The 20244-nt window shown below is 38.5% G+C and overlaps 1 protein-coding gene across 2 annotated transcripts in view; it reads left to right on the plus strand.

The window, feature by feature from the left end:
• whrna (whirlin a) overlaps window positions 1-20244 on the plus strand; it is a 209183-nt gene that overhangs the window by 89178 nt on the left and 99761 nt on the right. The window lies entirely within an intron of this gene.

Genomic DNA, 20244 nt, shown 5'->3' on the forward strand with positions numbered 1-20244 from the left:
CGATATGAGAAAATAGCTTCTTTATATGGTCTGTTCGAGATTGTTCACTACAAACGCAAAAGTACCTGCAAGCTTCATCTGCCACTTCCTCTGCTGAGCTCAGGCTCTGCTCGGTTTGTTATAAAACAAATTTTTACAACTTGTCTTTTAAACCAGACAGAGCTCTGATTATTTTTTTCATTACTATAACTTTAATGTGTTGTATTGTTTTATTATTACTCTTTTAGCACTGATCTCTTGTTTTCAAATGCACTGACCTGACTCGAAATTTCAAAATATTATTGTAAACAATATTATTATTGCATCAGGATAGGAGGCATGCCAGATAAATGCACATAACCATCTAAGGCTGAAAAGGCCAGCTGAAGTCATTCTTGTTCCTGTGTTTGTCTGTCAGCCGCCTGCTGCTGTTACACCAGGGGGAATGAGAGAGAAAGTAATCAAACTCGCACTGTAACTTACATGTCACGGGCAGACAGCATGTTGTTAGTGGTGCTGAGGCGCAAGAAGCCCGGCAGCATCTCAACAGACCCGAGTGACTTGTACATGCTGTTTAATGTGTTTCGGCTGAGTAGCTTATTTGCTGTCGAGCGTTGAAAACTGACATTAGCAGGAGGAACCTGCCATGAAGACACAAATATAGAAGATATATTTTCCCTTTTGGTTTCATTTTTTTTCTTTTTTTTCTCCCCAAAAATTGAACAGGGCAAGTGATTTGGAGAGCAGATGTGTGCCTCAGTCGATCTTTGTAGTTGATGACTACAAATGGAATTGCGCGCAAACTGATGTTATCAAAATCTAATGATTTTTTCATTGTATGTCAGTTCTGAATATTCTAAGCTGTCATCACTTATTTTTCACAGTATTAATGGGCTGATGCCAGTTATGCTCCAACAGCAAGCCGACATGCAGACACACTCACACACACACACCAACTGCCAGCATAGCACCGCCTCCTCTTGTTCTCTCACAGCGCTGTGTACTTGTCATTTGTCTTAGTTGCCTTGTTATATTTATCTACCGAGTACCTACAAATTAAAATGATGTGGACTCAGGTTTTCCCTGTGACATTAAATACTGATATTTTTAAGTTTTTAGAAATTCTAGTATCTTACGTACATATATGCATGACATCAATTGTACAATATAAGGAGGAGCACATGAGTAGCAGTTAAACTGCAAATATTGGTGGATCGATCCATACTCCAGTCTGCATGCTAAAGTATTCTTGGGCAAGATGCTAAACCCCATGTTGCTGTGTATGATTGGGTGAATGACACTTACAGTAGAAACGCTTTGATTCCTCAAATGAGTCAAAAGGCACTGTATGAGTATCAGTCCCATTTACCATTTAACGTCCAGCAGTGTCTTGTAATGTTACTTTGTCAGTCGGTAACAAAACTAAGTTGTTTTATTTGAAACCAAAGTGAGTCATTGCTTTTTAGGAGCTGTTGCACCCAGGAGCAGAGTAAAGGGTTGGCCTAAAGGGGTTGGCTAAGGGTTGGCTAAACTAAAGTGTAGCCATCCTTTTAGCCACCCCACAAACGTATCATGAAGACTTTATGTGAGTCATATATTCACAGAACTGGATTTATTAATGACTGGAGACAATTATTACATTTTTCTAAAATACCTTTTCCAAAAGCATTTCTCGATATATCACCTGGATACATTTTCACAGCACAGTCTTTGATTTACATTATAAATGAGCAATAAAAGTCATTAATAAAACTGGCTTCAATCCACCATCTAACTTACTCTTAAATTAAACACACTTAAATTTATTGACCCGGTCGAGCTTAAAACAGTCCAAATTATGTACGGAACAAGATAAATACAAGTCCGACAAAAAAAAACCATGCACTGAGAGGAAATTATGTGTTTAAGGATTAATAGTAAATATTACAGCATTACAGTCAAGGGAGTAACACTGAATATGAGGATGATTTGACTCTGTAAATAAGTTGTTTTGCTTTTCAGTTCTGTCGAGTTCTCACTCTGCTCATCTGAATATTGCTGTTGTTCGTTATCATTAACATTATTGTTATATGTACATATCTATAGGTAATGAGGAAGCCTGTGTAAAGTCTGTCTGTCTGTCATTCTCTGATTATCAGCAATTTAAAAAATAACATAAGCAATAGTTCCAGATTTTTAATTAAAGGTTACACAAAAAAAGCATATTATGAGTCCAAAAGCCACTTCGACCTTGCAGTCAAAAAGCTGAGTATTTTCTCTACAGCAATTTGCTCTGCAGAAGCAAAATAGTGAACCTGTGCCATTGTCTAAGGCCAGCTCTGTAAAAATTCACGCCAGTGGACCACTTTGTGGAGCTGCTGTGCGTAGCCAGCAGGAGCATCTGAAATTAGAGCTCTTCCCAGGTGACAGACACATATCAACCAGGCACAGTTGGCATTTACACGATGATGTTGTTTTTGTCCTTTTCACCAACAAAATTCAAAATAATACAAATGCCTCCAGCACATAAAGGTTATCCTTTCTGCTGTCTCTCTAGCTAAGCAACACATGTGCACTCAAAAAGTATGCAACAGCCCTTAAGAGAGGAGAAGAAACAGAAACAAATATTGCTGTGGATCCCTTTGTTTACCTGAACTGCTAAACTAATACATTATGTGACTTGATACAACAAAAGTAATGTACTTGCATGTTACAACCAACACTTCACTATAAAAAGACTTAAAAAAAAAAAGCTTCGTGGTCAAGTGAAGCCAGTATAGATGTTCTTTAGGTTTCAGGTCTTATTTTGTACATGATAGTCTCCCTTATGGTGAAAAAAATATCATAAATCATGGTTTTCTTTATGGAGTGGACCAAACTCGTGACTGAGTCTTTCATGCAAGTGTTCCGTGGATTCTCATTGGGATCTGCCTCTCTCTACAAACTTGTCACAATAAGCATAAAAAAAAGAAAAAACAAGTTTATTAGATCAACAGTTTAATGAACAACCTCCTGAAAAACTACCAAACACTTAAAAACTTTCAGGAAACACAATCCAGTTGGTCACTAGTTAACAATAACTACTTGATCAGAGCCAGCTATTTATATGAGTGTAACTCAGCACCAGGGCTTAGTGACAGCTAGCAGAAAATCATTTGTGCCACATGCTAGTCCTACAACAACGTCAGATCTGAGGGTCAGACATAAAACAGGTGGTGGGTATTTAATGGTGTACATTAAAACTGCCAAGCAGCCATGTGGGGTCATGGTGCATCAGCACAGCAATTCGATCTTTCTAACCAATGGGCCAGCACATATTCTTAGAGAATCAGATTTGCCTTTCGCATCTGCTGTTTCTGTCGTCTGAAAAAGGAAATCTCTGACCACTTGTGACATTTCCTTTGAGAGATGTTTCAGTGAACCTGCAAACAACAGATGGAGAGTTTTTCAATTCACCATATATATATATATACATATATATATATATACATATATATATTAGGGCTGCCACAAACGATTATTTTGATAGTCGACTAGTCACCGATTATTTTTGCGATTAGTCGACTAATCAGATCATGCATCCATTGGACGTAAAATGTACAGCTTATTGCACCAGCATGCGTCTGCTCTTATATAACTATCATTAGCTTACAGCTTGAAGTGTTTAAGGTATGTGCTAACTAAAAATAAAGACAAGATGATAGTTTATTACACTTTTAATGAAATTTGCAGATTGTTTCAGTGAAGTTTAATAAATCAGCCGTCTGCTCCTTGCTATCTAAAATATAACAGGACACGGAGTATATTTCGAGCATCTCACACTTTGATAATCAGTTATCTGCTTGATGTTTATTCATCTGTGCAAAAACTATAACTTTATTTCTCAGTAAACCATTTACCCAGGAACAAATAAAATACTAAAAAAAGCCAAACAATAACATTTTTAAGTTATCTAAGTGACTTATATTACATGTTTAACCTGAGTAGCGAAAGACGGCGGTGAGTTTGAAAACGATTTGCCGGGAGTCCGGTGTTCTCACCGGCTCTAGTGAGCCGTCAACCCCAGCTAGCTATCGAGCTGGTGGGTAACAGACGCCTCGGAAAACGTCGGAGCGCTTTTGAAAATATGTGGTGTCTTGATAGACTGAGCAGATATTTGAGGTTTACAGCTATATTCTCACCTGAAAATATGTTAAACGTTTATTTTGTGACCCAGAAAGAATAATATAGTAATATTAAAATAACTAGCTGCCGCCATTGTTGACAACTGCGCTGGGCGCGCTATGAATTCTATAGTTTCTTATATAGCTGGCATCCTTGTACATGCAGTGCTATATATACACTCTTAAATACTATATATGGGATATATACTATTAAATAGTCGTCGACGATTTTATATATATATACTAATATATATATATATATATATATATATATATATATATATATATATATATATATATATATCCATATATATATATATATATATATATATATATATATATATATATATATATATATATATATATATATATATATATATATATATATATATATATATATATATATATATATATATATATATATATATATATATATATATATATATATATATATATATATATATATATATATATATATATATATATATATATATATATATATATATATATATATATATATATATATATATATATATATATATATATATATATATATATATATATATATATATATATATATATATATATATATATATATATATATATATATATATATATATATATATATATATATATATATATATATATATATATATATATATATATATATATATATATATATATATATATATATATATATATATATATATATATATATATATATGTATAATTATGTTTTGGGGGGGGGCATACTGTGCTGTGCTGAAACAAGACGTGTTGTTTTCAGTTTTCAGAGGAAATCCAGACTTTAATAACCTGGAAATTACTTCCAAAGAACAAAAATTGTTCAATCAAAGCAATCAAGAAGAAGGTAAAGGGTAAATGGGCTGGTCCTTATATAGGGCTTTTCTACTCTACCTGAGCACTCAAAGCACTTTATACACCATGCCTTCACCCGTTAACACACATTCATAAAAATACTTTTTTTCCACACCTAAGTGCTTTCTAACTAACATTCACACTCCAGTAAACACATCGGAGAGCAACTCAGGGTTCAGCTCAAGGATACTGCAGACTGGAAAAGCCAGGGATCGAACCACCAGCCTTCCAAACAGTACATGACCTGCTCCAGTTCCTGAGCTACAGCCACCCATTAAGGTAAAGGAACATGTGGAAAAACACTTCTTTATCTTCTCATTTTTCACTTTGTACAAACTTGATTCTTTTCCTCACCTCCTCCTCTACGCCTCAGTCCTTCCTACCAGAGATGCAAGCAGATGAGGCGAGGAGGAGGCATGAATAGAGTCGAGATAACGGTCAATTAACAAACTTAGGACATTCTTAATTAGGATCCATAATTTTAAAACGATGTCAGTTAAATATGATGTGTGTATTGAGTCAACCTGTTCTCTTTTTTTCATAGCCTGTTACTGTATTTTATGATCTCAGATAAAAATTCTTCTCATGTGCCACAATGTACTGATATCATATATATCTCTGTTTACCATACACCCATTAGCTGTGAAAGGGATAAAGTATCAAGCAGATGAACTTATGAATGCAAAGAAATACTTTGTAGATGATAGGCTTGTATATTCCAGCTGCGTGCTATGCCTCTTTTATGTCTCAAGGGTGAAAACGCAAAGGATGCACCTGTGCTTCCCTGATTATAGCTTCTCCAGCAAGCCCCCATTCAAGATGGTGCGCTAAGAGTAATTTCTGGGTCACAGGCAGGAGTATGAGGACAGATGAGATGGGGAGGCACAAATTAGAGAAATGAGAAAGCCCAGAGGAAACAAGAGAAATAAACAGAAGTGAAACTACAAATATGACAGACTAAATGGTGCGGCAATTTTATTCATTTATTTATTTATTTTTACACTATTAGACAAAAACTGGGCTTAGACTGACCATTATATTCTCAGGTAGTACAGCATTGATCCTTTGAGTGCATAGCTTTGGTTGGATTGCTGACAGATTTGTGTTTTCTTTGTGGCATGGCAACAGGGGGATGGACATCTCCTCCCCTGAGCCCTTCATCTCATGCCTGTTAGCGATCGGCCCGTCAACCAGCCAATTAGCCAGACTCCTATTAAAAGGCCCACACGGGTATACACACTCAGCATAGCATATCTTGATTGCTGTTAGCAACCACAAAAAAAAACTTTTATCAAAAAGAAAATAAGAAAAAAAAAAGAAAACTACTTGAATATTCTGTGATGTGAAATTTTTTTCGCCCCTTTTCTGTTTCCTTTTATTTTTCATATGTGTTTTCTACTTGGAGCCACTTCTTATCTGTGAAACCATCAAACTGGATTTTTCAGCACTCAAACAGTTTTTTCTTCTTGCCCCAATTTCCCCCCTTTTCTTTGTTTTGGTGCCTAGTGCTTAGCATGTGGAGTGGAATTTTCTCATTAAGAAACACCTGAATAAAAACAAAGCAGTGGCACTTCTATTACAAGCGCATTTACACTTGAATCCAGGGCTCAGATGTATAAATAAATAACTAAATAAATAACAGCTCTAAAAAAAGCTTGTTTTTCTCCCTGGTACAATATGTTTCCATCAGGCTTTTGCTGATTTAGAGTGATGCTCCACCGCACACCTGGCTTTACCTCCAGGGCCAAATGCCAAACACTGTCTCAAAAGGTTGAGGAAGAGGTCAAGAAACCCGCAAGAGAAGAGGAAAAAACACATTCACAAATAATCTTTCACATGTGGATCACTCACACTAGAGAAAAAATAGGACAGAAACCTTCTTGTGACTAGGAAAAATCTGTGATCGCCAGTGATTGTATTCAATTTTTTTATATTTGGCAAATGATTGCAAATAGTTGCCCAGATGTTGAGCATGCAACACCTTTCACCTCAGCGTTCCTGTCTTTAAACATTTGCAGTCCGACTCAGACAGACTGCAGTCACTCTGAGATTTGAGAAGGTTTGCAAATAATGACTCTCTGGACACCCAAGTTTGTGAGTGTGATAACTCGAGAACGAGGCGACATAGGAGTTTCAAATTGATACCATAGCTGTATCACCTCACTATGAGTGATCCCAGATCTATCCCAGTCTTCAGAGCAACAAAAGGCAATAAAAACTTATTGCACATAGTTGCAAGAATTTTGGTCAAACCAAAATTGTTTCCTTAAGTGTGAAATCTGGTGAGGCCCAAAAATGCAGAAAAGTAATCTCTGTTATGGTATTTAGTCATTGAAATGAGTCACAGATTTACCTGCGGAATGCACAGCCTCATGTCTGTGAAATTCTATTTACTAACCTTTCCCACTGACACCAGTAGCCTAGCAGTCACTGTCAGCTGTCCAAAGCAAAAACTGTTAAAACATGTTTTCCATATTTAAACAATGTCTGTCAGGATATGATGAAAAGAAAAAAGAAAAAACCCCCACTGGTATTAATATTCAGTGGATGCTAATTTAAGCGTCCAAAACCAACACAAAAACAGCTTGCTACTGTTGCTTTATTCAAAATTTGTAATTAAAGCCTGCCCTTGTTAAACTGTCAAAATTAAGACCACAGTGCACCATCATAAAGGACAGCAATGTAAACAGCTATGCAAATGTATATACTTTTACAAAGAATAAATGGGAGCAAAAGTTTTAGAAAAGAATTAAAACATTAAAGTGACCTTAATATTGATGTATTTATGCGTCGTCGTCGTCAGTGTTTCTATATTTGTGCCAGCAAATGTCAGCGCTGATGATGAGCTCCCCGCTGTCTTCAGAGACCAGGGGTTCATCACTCAGCAGGGAGGAAGTCTGCACTGCTCTCAGACTTCTGGCCTAAAAAGATCTCAAGATTGTGCAGAGCAGTGTGATTTTATAACGTGCACTCATTCTGAAGTGTACGGCTTGTGGGCTGTGTGGAGCCCTCGAGCTCTGTCTAACAAATTTAACGTAATGCTGTAGCACTAAAGCTGGGTTGAGTTTGTCTTGGGGCATGAATAAAAAAAATATGTACTCTACCCACACTTGAATGCTGTTCACAGGCTATTTCCCAGTCGTATAAGAATTTTAAACTAGGTTTCGTACCTTGTGATAAAAAAAAAAGGCTGAATTTGGCAAATTACACCTGTACTGAGACTTTATGGTTCAGCACAGCACTTTCTGAATAAAGTACTGTATAGTCCTCCACGTCAGGCTGACAGATGGCTGGGCACATTCAAAATAAATAAGGCTAGATAGATAGATACCCGCATGGATGGTTTCAGCTTCAATGTGTGTATTTTCCTTTTTTAAAAATGTTGTTTTGGCAGTCTGTGCCATTGCATTGTTACATTTTTGCTAATCAAACCCAGTGACACAAAAACATTACCTGTGCCTCGTGAGGAATTATGACAGGCAATTTGTTTACTTTCTTGCATTTTCTTGCATTTTAGTATACATATGTTTGGAAAAAAAATAATTTCATCAAATATTCAGAAATTCAGTCAGATCCAAACTAGACTTGTGCTTGATTTTCCACATACTAAACATTAGCATAGTTATAGATCATTGTGTGATGTCACATCCTGACCTTTCCAACTGCTTGACGAGGCTGTCAGATTCTGCAAACACCTTTATTATAGATTTGTATGCGCATGAGGATGTAAGCAGCTTTCTTAGACCTTAGCGTCCATATTGGCCTCTTATGTACAGGCATCTCGTATGCAACATTATGCGCCTGTTTGTAAAACAAGTGACAGGCGTGTTTTGGCATTTGCATTAGACTCACTTAGCTTCAGTTATGTATTAATAAGGTCTTTTGTGAAATTTGATGCGGTGATAATAGCGGAGTGTATTGGTGTCCCACTGGGTAGTATTTCTACCCTGATTTGTCTGTGTTATCTTGTCTGGATGAGTTTCCTGTTGTGACTGAGGTTAACACCTTGGTCTCTTAATGGCTCATCCTGGAACTCAGCCAAACACTTTTTGTTTTCATTTGTGATTGGAGATAAAGGTCTTGGAGGGAAAAAGAATATATAAGGACTTTTTTGCTGATTCAGAATTCCGTTCGTGTTATGATCAGGCCTAAGGACACCCTGGTGCAACATGAATACATGAGACTGCTTTTTTCCCCATTTAAGGTAACCAATGGAATACAACCTAAACTTACTTACTAAGAGAAAAAGAAGTGATTAACGTAACTCCCCTACTGATCCAGGCATGTTTTCACATCCCACAGACGTGGTCGTGGTCAGATAAGGAAGCCGGCCTTTAAGCCTTGTGTCTGCTGGCTGGAACCAATCATTTCTCTCACAACCACAGTCACAATCACTTACTTAGCCAATCACCCAGGCTTACCTGCCTCCCATCACGCAGGCAACACAGCACGTTCACTAAGGAGAGGGAGAGAGAAAGCCACAAACACATGCGCAAGAGATCAGAGGAGACACTAATAGGCTCAGGTTCAAACAACTCCAGGCTTGTAGCACTTGGAATGACTCTCTGAACAAATGTGATTATTATTCAATCTAAACCACTTTAGTTATTTTTCAAATTAGGATTTTTCTTGTTACAGAGGAGCCAAGAATGTTTGAGCTTTTAATGTAATAAATCAGACCGTGCGTTCTCACTGGTGTTGCAAACACCCTCGGGGCTCAGACCCGGGTAAACTAAAGATGTCTCTGAGCGCTGTCTTGTCAGTGCTCAGCAGGAGAGAGGATGCTCCCTGATAACTGCCCACAACGCTTCAGCTCCTTACCCTGCAGCCGACTGCTTCACTCTGCGTGTCTATAAGCTTATTCTCATCTGGCTACTGTGATGGATGGCTTGTATTATTCCCAGGCTTCTATAATCATCACACCGCTGAGATGTCACTGCCTTTGCCTGCAGAGAAAATGAAAGTGCGGCTGAGTAAATGTTACATCATTTTGCTCTCTTGCCACTTTTCATTGCGAGTCTTATAAAAACCTTTGCTGTTAGTATGTTGCATTAATGTTAGTCCACATACATACATGCCAAGCTACTAAAATTGCACCTCTGCCTACCCACTGCACTCTGAGAGAAGAAAGGTCAGCCTTGCCCAGTGCCCTTTTGGTTGACATCTGCCTGGTTCAGTTTAATTTAATTAAGGCCGAGGGAAAGGTCATGCCTACTGTGATGGCAACACATGAAGTTAACCAGAGTGGCATCTGGGCACACTTCAGACTTTGTAAGATGGATATGACCACTTCTTTTTCCCGCTGTTGTTGGTTCATCAGGCATTTAAGAAACTTTGAGGAAATCAACTAGGTGAGACATGGATGGATTAAAGTTAAGTTTACACAGAGGTGGTTTTCCATCCATTCCTGTTGAAAGAGCACTAAACAAGATTATTTTTGGTGTCGGATTTCCAGAGTTCGCCTCCTCTAGGTGTTGAAGCCTTGTAGTTCAGGTCTAGTGAATCCTTTGGGAGCACAGTGACTTGAATATTGAGCACTATTTGTTTTGCATTTGCTGAAGTCTTGAAGGGCTGTCCAGCTACTTGTTTATAGTGTGGAAGCTCAGGATGAACAATGAAATACAGAAAGCATGGCGAGCAACAGTTTTAAAGATCAGCAAACTTTAAGCATGTAGACTTTATGGCCACAACATGCAAAAATCCCACAGCAATAATTGGTATATCTACTCAAAGCTGCTCCTGCTGCTGATGAAGTGTTTCAGATTTCAACAGACTTGAAGAAGATGTCAGACACTGAAAAAAAACATCTTTAAACACATATAACGTTGCCCAGACTTGAAACAGAGCTGTTCGCTTGTGTTATCCTCTCTCTAGATATATTTTTAAGCAACTGTGATTATCAGGAAGAAAATTCAGTACAGGCTCATAGAAAAGGTAAAACAGAATATGAAATAGCAACTTGCTTGGTGAGCTCGCTGCTCTGTTATAATGGGTTTGAAATTGACCAGGATCCTTTTGTTGCTTTGTTTCATTTTCTCTTGCCCATCATTTCTTCCTCTTTTCACTGTGAGCAGTCTAATACAGCAGAAATGCCATAAAAGTAATCATTAAAAGAGCATTTCTCCATAAATGGTATTGAATGTCTGGGATGTGACCCTTCCCCACATCATTTTTGGAGATTTGGTGACTGAGGCATCCGCATACTCTTTTCAGCGTGGAAATATGTCTGAGTTCTGGTCAAAGGTAGCCAGCAAACCAATCTAAAAATTACAGGGAGAGAATAAGAAGTAAAATATTGCTGAACAGCTAGGAAAGAGTAGGTTTTTACATTCTGATATTTTTTCTACCTTCCTGTGAGTGAATTCGTAGTAGATCCCAGTTTGTTTATCAAACGGGTTGCACTGTACCACTTATCTTGAGTATGTGTTGAATAGTAAAGCCACTGTGGATGTGACCTGATTAGTTATTTACATTAAAACAGGTGTACCTAATAAAGTGGACAGGTGATTGTGTTTTCAGATAAGGGGGGACACTGGAAGTTATATTTTTAAATATTCAAACGTAGCATCCACAAAATATGTCACTTGCGTTTTCACTAGATTGTTGGACATTTCTATTTAACAGTTGTTTACAATCATTATATTGCATATCAAGCTTTATTAGTCAGCACATTTACTCAGTGGTATTTTTATTGATGGATTTCATTGTCATGCAAAAACACTTTGTGTATCCAAGAAGGCAACATGCAGACATGCATTGTAAATACTTGTATGCTGTATTTACTTTATTCATGTTTAGAAAGTTTGCCCCGCCATTGTATCATACAGATCCAAACACAGTAACTCGGCAGTAAAAGGCTGATTGGGTATTGTCGTCATCCCACCGGGCGTGCAGGCAGGCGTACAGTGAAGTTTGTGAATGTAATAACTTGAGAACAAGGTGACGTAAAAGCTTCAAAATGATCCCATAGGATCTACTAAAAATTTTGGACAAATATCAGTGAAATCAACCACAAGGTCAGAGTGAGTCCTCTTAAAATCTTGTAAATGCGAAAACTTGAGAGCGAAGTGATACTAGGAGTTGTCTTTTTTGTAATGCAGTTAACGCAGTCATGTCAGAGTATTTAGCAAAGTACACTGAATTGATGATATCATATATGTCACCACTTACAAGCTTTCATTGCATAATCTATACACAACAGTAAACTCGCAGCTCGGTAGGAAATGTGTGATGCTAATTGAGTCCCTGGTAGAGAGAATAACAAGCACTGCAGTTACCTTGTGCTCATTGTTTGTGTACCCCATGGTTCCAAGGACAGACGGCGCTAACTGGCTGACATCAGCTAAAAATAATTTAAAACAGCTCAACAAGCATTCGCTTTTAATGTCCTTGTATTTACAGTGACCCTTGTAGAATAAACAGCTAGTGAACTAATATTCAAAGCATAAAAACATGTTGATCCTCTCATTGCTTATATAAAAAATTAAGGCCCTATGATCCAATAGAACATCCAGGCTGCAGGTACGGTAGAAACTGTTTTACAATGTGCCTGCTCTGTGGAGTGGAAACAGTGCTCCATATTGCACTATTTCTGACTTCCCAGCTGGAAAGCAGTTTAAAGGCAAAGCAGGCCATTTATTTCTACTTATTAGAGCTATGACTGTGTCGGCCCACACCACTGGAAAACCCCTGCTGGGCTGGAAGGAAGGAAAAGCCTTCCTTGTTTCTCACTTTAGCAAACATGAGATTCAAATATGGCATGCACCAACAGACTCCACAGACAACAGGAAAGTGTTCCTGCTATCCAAAGGACCATTGATCAAAGTGTGGCTTGTTGACAGGCACCTGAGCTTCCTCACTTTCCCGGCTCACTGGGGACCATTGAGAAGTGAATAACAACCGTTGCTCTTCACATGAAAACAATACCCGTTTCACCACCAGCTGTTTAAACTTTCTGATTTAGTTCTTTTGCAGTTAGCACAATTTATATATGGTATATTCAGTATTTTTAACAAAGCAAGTTATTTTCTGCCATTAAGTTGACTGTATGTTTGTTTTCTAGCTTTAAAATGCATTAACTTAACAAAAGTAAAACAGAAGAAAAAATGTTAAAAATTAAGAAGCAGAAAAAGTAAAGTTCATAAAGAAGACCAAAATGCAGACAAAATATCCAAGATGGGTCCATGACTCTGCTCGTTTGAGAACATCTCAGTATTCACCCCAGATGAGCTAGAGGGGTGGGCTGAGGAGATGGAGGTCTGGGCATCTCTGTTTAGCCTGCTGGGCCCATGATCCATCTGGATGGATGGATGGCACTAACTGCAAATTTACTCTGTTATTAGTCAATATTGATGGAGTAAAAACCAAACAAGCAGATTAGTCACGCAAATGCACTCTCTCGAGTATTTTAGCAAATCCATGGTTGTTTAAGGTAGAGGAGGGGCAAGACAACCGGTAGCTCAATTCAAAGTCCTGTGATTTTGATGCATTTCTCCAAGACCTGCCCTTTTATATGGAAAAGTGAAGTTGACTCATTCAGTCCTTGCTACCTGCAAACAGCATCAGTAAGCTTGTCCTGTGTTTCTTATTGCCAGTGGTATTGGCAAACTCAACAGTTCATGGTAAAATTATAGAATCAAGCAAATCTTTTTTCAGAATTTTATATATTTAAGTGGCACAGATGTTATTCACCTCTATTTGTGTCCATTACAAGTTCATGGCATCGGATTTTGCACAAAAAACACTATTTTGTTTTGAAAGGACTCCACATTGCATCAGGCATATAAAGCGATTAAGTGCTGGACTGTATTTACTGTATGATCCATTCCTGCTGTCATGAACATTATCTTTTAAAAAAATATATAAAGAAGGTACGATCAGAAAGACCTATGCTATGCAAAAAAAAAAAAAAACAACTACAAACTTATCTGAGTTAAATTTGCCCACTCTTACAATCAAGTTCATCTCCTTGATCATTTCTGGATGTCATCTGGATGCATTCTTTGCATTTATTTTATTTTATTTTATTTTATTTTTTAGATGATTCCATTGTATTCCACTATTCCTATTCCCAAAAAAGGGAGAACACCATAATTATTCAATATACAGGGAGTGCAGAATTATTAGGCAAATGAGTATTTTGTCCACATCATCCTCTTCATGCATGTTGTCTTACTCCAAGCTGTATAGGCTCGAAAGCCTACTACCAATTAAGCATATTAGGTGATGTGCATCTCTGTAATGAGAAGGGGTGTGGTCTAATGACATCAACACCCTATATCAGGTGTGCATAATTATTAGGCAACTTCCTTTCCTTTGGCAAAATGGGTCAAAAGAAGGACTTGACAGGCTCAGAAAAGTCAAAAATAGTGAGATATCTTGCAGAGGGATGCAGCAGTCTTAAAATTGCAAAGCTTCTGAAGCGTGATCATCGAACAATCAAGCGTTTCATTCAAAATAGTCAACAGGGTCGCAAGAAGCGTGTGGAAAAACCAAGGCGCAAAATAACTGCCCATGAACTGAGAAAAGTCAAGCGTGCAGCTGCCAAGATGCCACTTGCCACCAGTTTGGCCATATTTCAGAGCTGCAACATCACTGAGTGCCCAAAAGCACAAGGTGTGCAATACTCAGAGACATGGCCAAGGTAAGAAAGGCTGAAAGACGACCACCACTGAACAAGACACACAAGCTGAAACGTCAAGACTGGGCCAAGAAATATCTCAAGACTGATTTTTCTAAGGTTTTATGGACTGATGAAATGAGAGTGAGTCTTGATGGGCCAGATGGATGGGCCCGTGGCTGGATTGGTAAAGGGCAGAGAGCTCCAGTCCCACTCAGATGCCAGCAAGGTGGAGGTGGAGTACTGGTTTGGGCTGGTATCATCAAAGATGAGCTTGTGGGGCCTTTTCAGGTTGAGGATGGAGTCAAGCTCAACTCCCAGTCCTACTGCCAGTTTCTGGAAGACACCTTCTTCAAGCAGTGGTACAGGAAGAAGTCTGCATCCTTCAAGAAAAACATGATTTTCATGCAGGACAATGCTCCATCACACGCGTCCAAGTACTCCACAGCGTGGCTGGCAAGAAAGGGTATAAAAGAAGAAAAACTAATGACATGGCCTCCTTGTTCACCTGATCTGAACCCCATTGAGAACCTGTGGTCCATCATCAAATGTGAGATTTACAAGGAGGGAAAACAGTACACCTCTCTGAACAGTGTCTGGGAGGCTGTGGTTGCTGCTGCACGCAATGTTGATGGTGAACAGATCAAAACACTGACAGAATCCATGGATGGCAGGCTTTTGAGTGTCCTTGCAAAGAAAGGTGGCTATATTGGTCGCTGATTTGTTTTTGTTTTGTTTTTGAATGTCAGAAATGTATATTTGTGAATGTGGAGATGTTATATTGGTTTCACTGGTAAAAAATAAATAATTGAAATGGGTATATATTTGTTTTTTGTTAAGTTGCCTAATAATTATGCACAGTAATAGTCACCGGCACACACAGATATCCCCCTAAAATAGCTAAAACTAAAAAACTAAAAACTACTTCCAAAAACATTCAGCTTTGATATTAATGAGTTTTTTGGGTTCATTGAGAACATGGTTGTTGTTCAATAATAAAATTATTCCTCAAAAATACAACTTGCCTAATAATTCTGCACTCCCTGTAGTGAGCAATGGTTTATTTGTCTCAGATATAGGCAAATTTCAAAACAACAAATCTAGCTTCTAACTGAACTGTACTTTTCCCCAAAAAAGTCAAAAAGCAAGCAAATGACAATTCTCCAACCTAAAGTCCTATTAGAAAAAAAGAGGATAATGTGTTCACCAAAACACCTTCTAACTCATCCTAATAATAAAGTGCCAAATATTTGCAGTATGTACGACTTTGTATTTTTAAGTAGCTCACAGCTAACAGCACACTACTTACACAGAGCTCTTGAGTCAATAAATAAATCTGCTGGCCCATTTTTAGCTGTAGAAGAGGCAGCAAGAGGGGTGAGATGTCAGCTGAAGTTTAAGAGGCTGCTGTCCATCCAATGTTCAACTCCAGAGACAGCAGTCTCATCGAATTGGCCAGTCACCAAACTCTACCTTTCTCAGCAGCAAACAGGGAGGGCACAGCTACTCACACCCACACACACTCTATTGGGAGTGGCCAAAAATGTAAGCAGATCTCACATGTGATCTTAAGAGCAGACATCAGCTTTTGTGTCAAACTGATCCAGCTTTCCTGTTGAGGGGGAGTAGGAGGGAGTCTCCAGCTGTGACCTAGAGACAAAACAGTAATTTTCAGTGGAAAAGCTGCAGTCTCCAAGCCTGAAGGACATGTATCGTGCTAGGATTGCAATGGAGATTGTGATTGTTGTATTTTTGACATTCACCCATTAGTGGGCTATGGATTTGTCCCCCAGGCTCAGACTGTGAAAGCAGAGTACTGTTACATCCTGAAATATCAGAGGGAGATTTACTGCAAATGGCCTCAGATACATGCGTGCCACTGTACTCCCTCAAAGTGCACATAGAAAAAACTTTTTAATTTTTTATTGTACAAACACGATCATCATGCACTGCCCACCCTGCTAGCTCAATTTGGCATCCTGCGACTGTATGTTCTTCACCTAAATTAATTTTAAGTTAAATGGCTGACCTTTTGCTAGAGTGCAGGAGATCCAGTACGTTATGTTCATGCGCTATTCCAAAGGGTCAGAATGTGAGTTTGGACTGCTTCCAGTTCTACATCTGCAACAGAGGTGCATAAGAGGATAACCAATTTATTCCAGTGTAGGAACTGCAGTTTTCCCAGACCAGAGGAGAAGTCAAAGCAACTAGTGAAAATCTTAATAATCACGATAGAAAAACAGATTATAAACACTAGCATTGAGAAGTGAGGATTACATTTTTGTTTAATCACAGTGTTTCTGCTAAATGTTCCTTCCTTTCATATATTTTTACTGTACCCACACCTGCTCTGATTGGTATGACACTCAGATGTTCTCTCACATTAGGAGCTAGGCTAAGGGAACAGGCAGGAATACAGCCATCTGTTTCTCTGTGATGTGGCTCCTGCAGAGCGTTCTCTCTACATTATCAATTGCCCCACTGAGCCAAATACTGGTAATTGTATCATATCTGCTGGCTCAGACTACAAAGTCACAGCAAAGGCTCTGTGATACAATTTCAACAGAGGACAAATGGGAAAAGGCTCTGTGGATTTTGGAAAGGTGCTGTTCATAAATGCAAGCTGTACATTTTCTGTGAAAGTGACTGTCAATAACTGTACTCTCATGGTTATCAGGCTGCCAACTGAATGGCAGTATACCAACAGATCTCACAATGAAATAGCCAGTAACACAGATGGAACAAATGCGTGCTCGGTTCCATTTTTCTCCTCTTTCACTCGATTTGGTCTTTTTGGAAAGAGCAAGGGTAAGATGTTTTTTCCATCCTTAGCTTGGAGTAAACATCGATTTAAAACACTTACGTGAGCACGCAGGTTTACACTACAGACAATTCGGTTAAAGGGGCTTTTATCACATTTTCCAAACATTTACTTGCAAATGCACATCGCTTTTTATCTTAAAAAAGAATGCTTTAGATAGAATCTGCACATTTATGAGACAAGTCTACACTGTGTGTGTGTGTGTGTGTGTGTGTGTGTGAGAGGCATAAAAAAAGTGCCTGTGCCTCAAGGAGCAAGTGCTCGGTGATAAAGAAATGCCTTTCTCAGTAGACCATATCAAAACAAATGTTTCACAAAAAGAGAAATCTTAACCTTATAGTCACATCAAGTACAACCGTCTGTTTCGTTACTGAAGTGCAAACACGGGAACTGCGTTTTGTTTTTGTTTCTCCAATTTAGTGCTGACTGCACATGCTATGAATACATGACAAGACGTAAAAACAGATAAAGCATGAAAGCAACAACACATGACATGTTGCACATATTTCATTATTTATTTAATAAGATTTATGCCAAAGTGCAGAAAGAGTGTGTGAGAAAATACAATAAATATATATAAATAAATAAATAAATAAATAAATAAATAAAATGAGTCAGTAACTTGTAAAACCACCTTTAGCAGGAATTTTGGCCCACTTGTCTTGACAACTTGTGCTTCAGTTCTTTGAGGTTTGTGATCATTCATTTATCCACTGCAGCTTTTCAATCAAAGTGAGGTCTGGACTAGGGCTGCCACGATTAGTCGACTAGTCACAATTACATCAACTATGAAAATCGTGGACGACTAATTTAATAGTCGACGTGGCGTTTCAACCTTTGTGAGATCCTGAAAGACGCAGGAATAAGTAGTAGGATTTAAAAGTGTAATAACGGACTGAAACAGAAGATGGCAGTAATGCATCTACAAGGATGCCAGCTGCCGTTAAACGCCAAAGAAGAAGAAGAAGCAGTCCCCGTAGCTGTGTCCAAATTCAGGGGCCTTGTCACTACCCGATCTGTACCGGAAACCCGATCGGTACCCCGCATGCGCGAAAGGTGTCTACTTCCGGTCGAAGCGTTTTACGATAGTTACGGGTCAGAGTATCTGTTAAGATGTTAAGAATAATAAGTATATCTTCAAATGTTTGCAATAATGAAGCATTTCAGTACAATGTAGACAAAAACGAAAAAATAAAAAGATAGTTACGGATCAGGACCCCGATCCTTACTGCGCATGTGCACAGTCCGACCGTACAAATTGGGTCTACCCGATCCGTACCGCGCATGTGCAGATGTTTTCTTCTTCTTCTGTTCGTTTAATAGCAGTTTACTCCCCAGTGTACGAGGATACCGCCACCTGCTGACCGAGCGAATGAACCCTGTTATAAACTGAATTAGCGTCATTTCAAATGCGTGTTAAATTTGATTTAGCGATAGTCGAGTGTGTTTATGCTTCTCTGTGTGGAGAGGATTGATTGGAATAGTGATGATGATGTCCGCTATCACTGTCAATTGTCAGTAAACACTTAATCTGGCTGATGAATCTTCACGTGACCAATTACAAAGTCTGTATTATTAAGTCTGTAATTAGGCGCCATTCTTATTATTTTAGGGAGCTTTTGTTCAATCGGGGGACGCTGTCTGTTGAGGAGAAAAGCATGAATTTGTTTGTATACGGATTATCCATTGGAAATGGATAATCCTTTTTTCCTTAGGTCACGAGCAGTTGTGTAAGCATTTCACTGCATATCGTACTGTGTATGACTGTGTATGTGACAAATAAAAATTTGAATTTGAATTTGTTTAAATGTCCCGGTAGTCGAAAAGGAGGCAGAGCTGTTGAGAAATGCTAGGAGCTAACTGGGCGCTAACTGTACCATTCAAATATATTGAATGTCGCAATGCTGGCAAAGAGAGGAAGTGACGTAAGATTTGCGCATGCGGGGTACCGATCAGGTTTCCGGTACGGATCGGGTAGCGACAGGCCTCATCCTTTCGGAGGCGGCATTTGTAGGCTGATTACGTCACAGCGTCTCGACGAAGGCTGTCCAAATTCGAAGACTCCTCCAAATGTGGCCAACAAATGCTTCCTCCTTTTCCCCAGATTTGAAAAATGGGTCGGGTGTATCTTTCATGTCTCAACCTATCCCAGAATTCAGTGCACGTCCCAGCCAATTCCAGTTTCCAACAATGGCGTCAGCTACTTTTAAAATTACTCTTTCTGGGTCACAAAATAAACTTTTAACATGTTTTCAGGCGAGAAAGTAGCTGTGTAAACTTCAAATATCTGCTCGATTTATCAAGATATCACATATTTGCAAAAGTGCTCAGACGTTTTGGCTGTTACCCACCCGCTCGACAGCTGACCGGGAGATCAAGGCGGCGAGAACAGCGAACTCCCGGCACATCGTTTTCAGACCCCACCGCGGTCTTTAGCTACTCAGGTTAAACGTGATATTTAAGTCACTTAAAAAACTTCAAAATGTTATTGTTTGGCTTTTTTCAGTTTTTTATTTGTTCCTGAGTAAATTGGTTTGGCTGAGATTAAAGTTATAGTTTTCACACAGCTGAATAAATGTCAAACAGAAAACTGATTAAACAGAAGTGTGAGATGGTCGAGAATTTACTCCAGTGTCCTGTTATATTTTAGGGAGCAAAGAGCAGATGGCTGAGTTTGTTAACTCCACCGAGACAATCTGCAAATTTTATTAAAAGTTTAATAAACAATCATCTTGTCTTTATTTTAGTTAGCACATATTTTAAACACTTCAAGCTGTAAGCTAATGATAGTTATATAAGAGCAG

This window comes from Oreochromis aureus, linkage group 7 (assembly GCF_013358895.1).
Source record: "Oreochromis aureus strain Israel breed Guangdong linkage group 7, ZZ_aureus, whole genome shotgun sequence".
Classification (NCBI taxonomy): domain Eukaryota; kingdom Metazoa; phylum Chordata; class Actinopteri; order Cichliformes; family Cichlidae; genus Oreochromis; species Oreochromis aureus.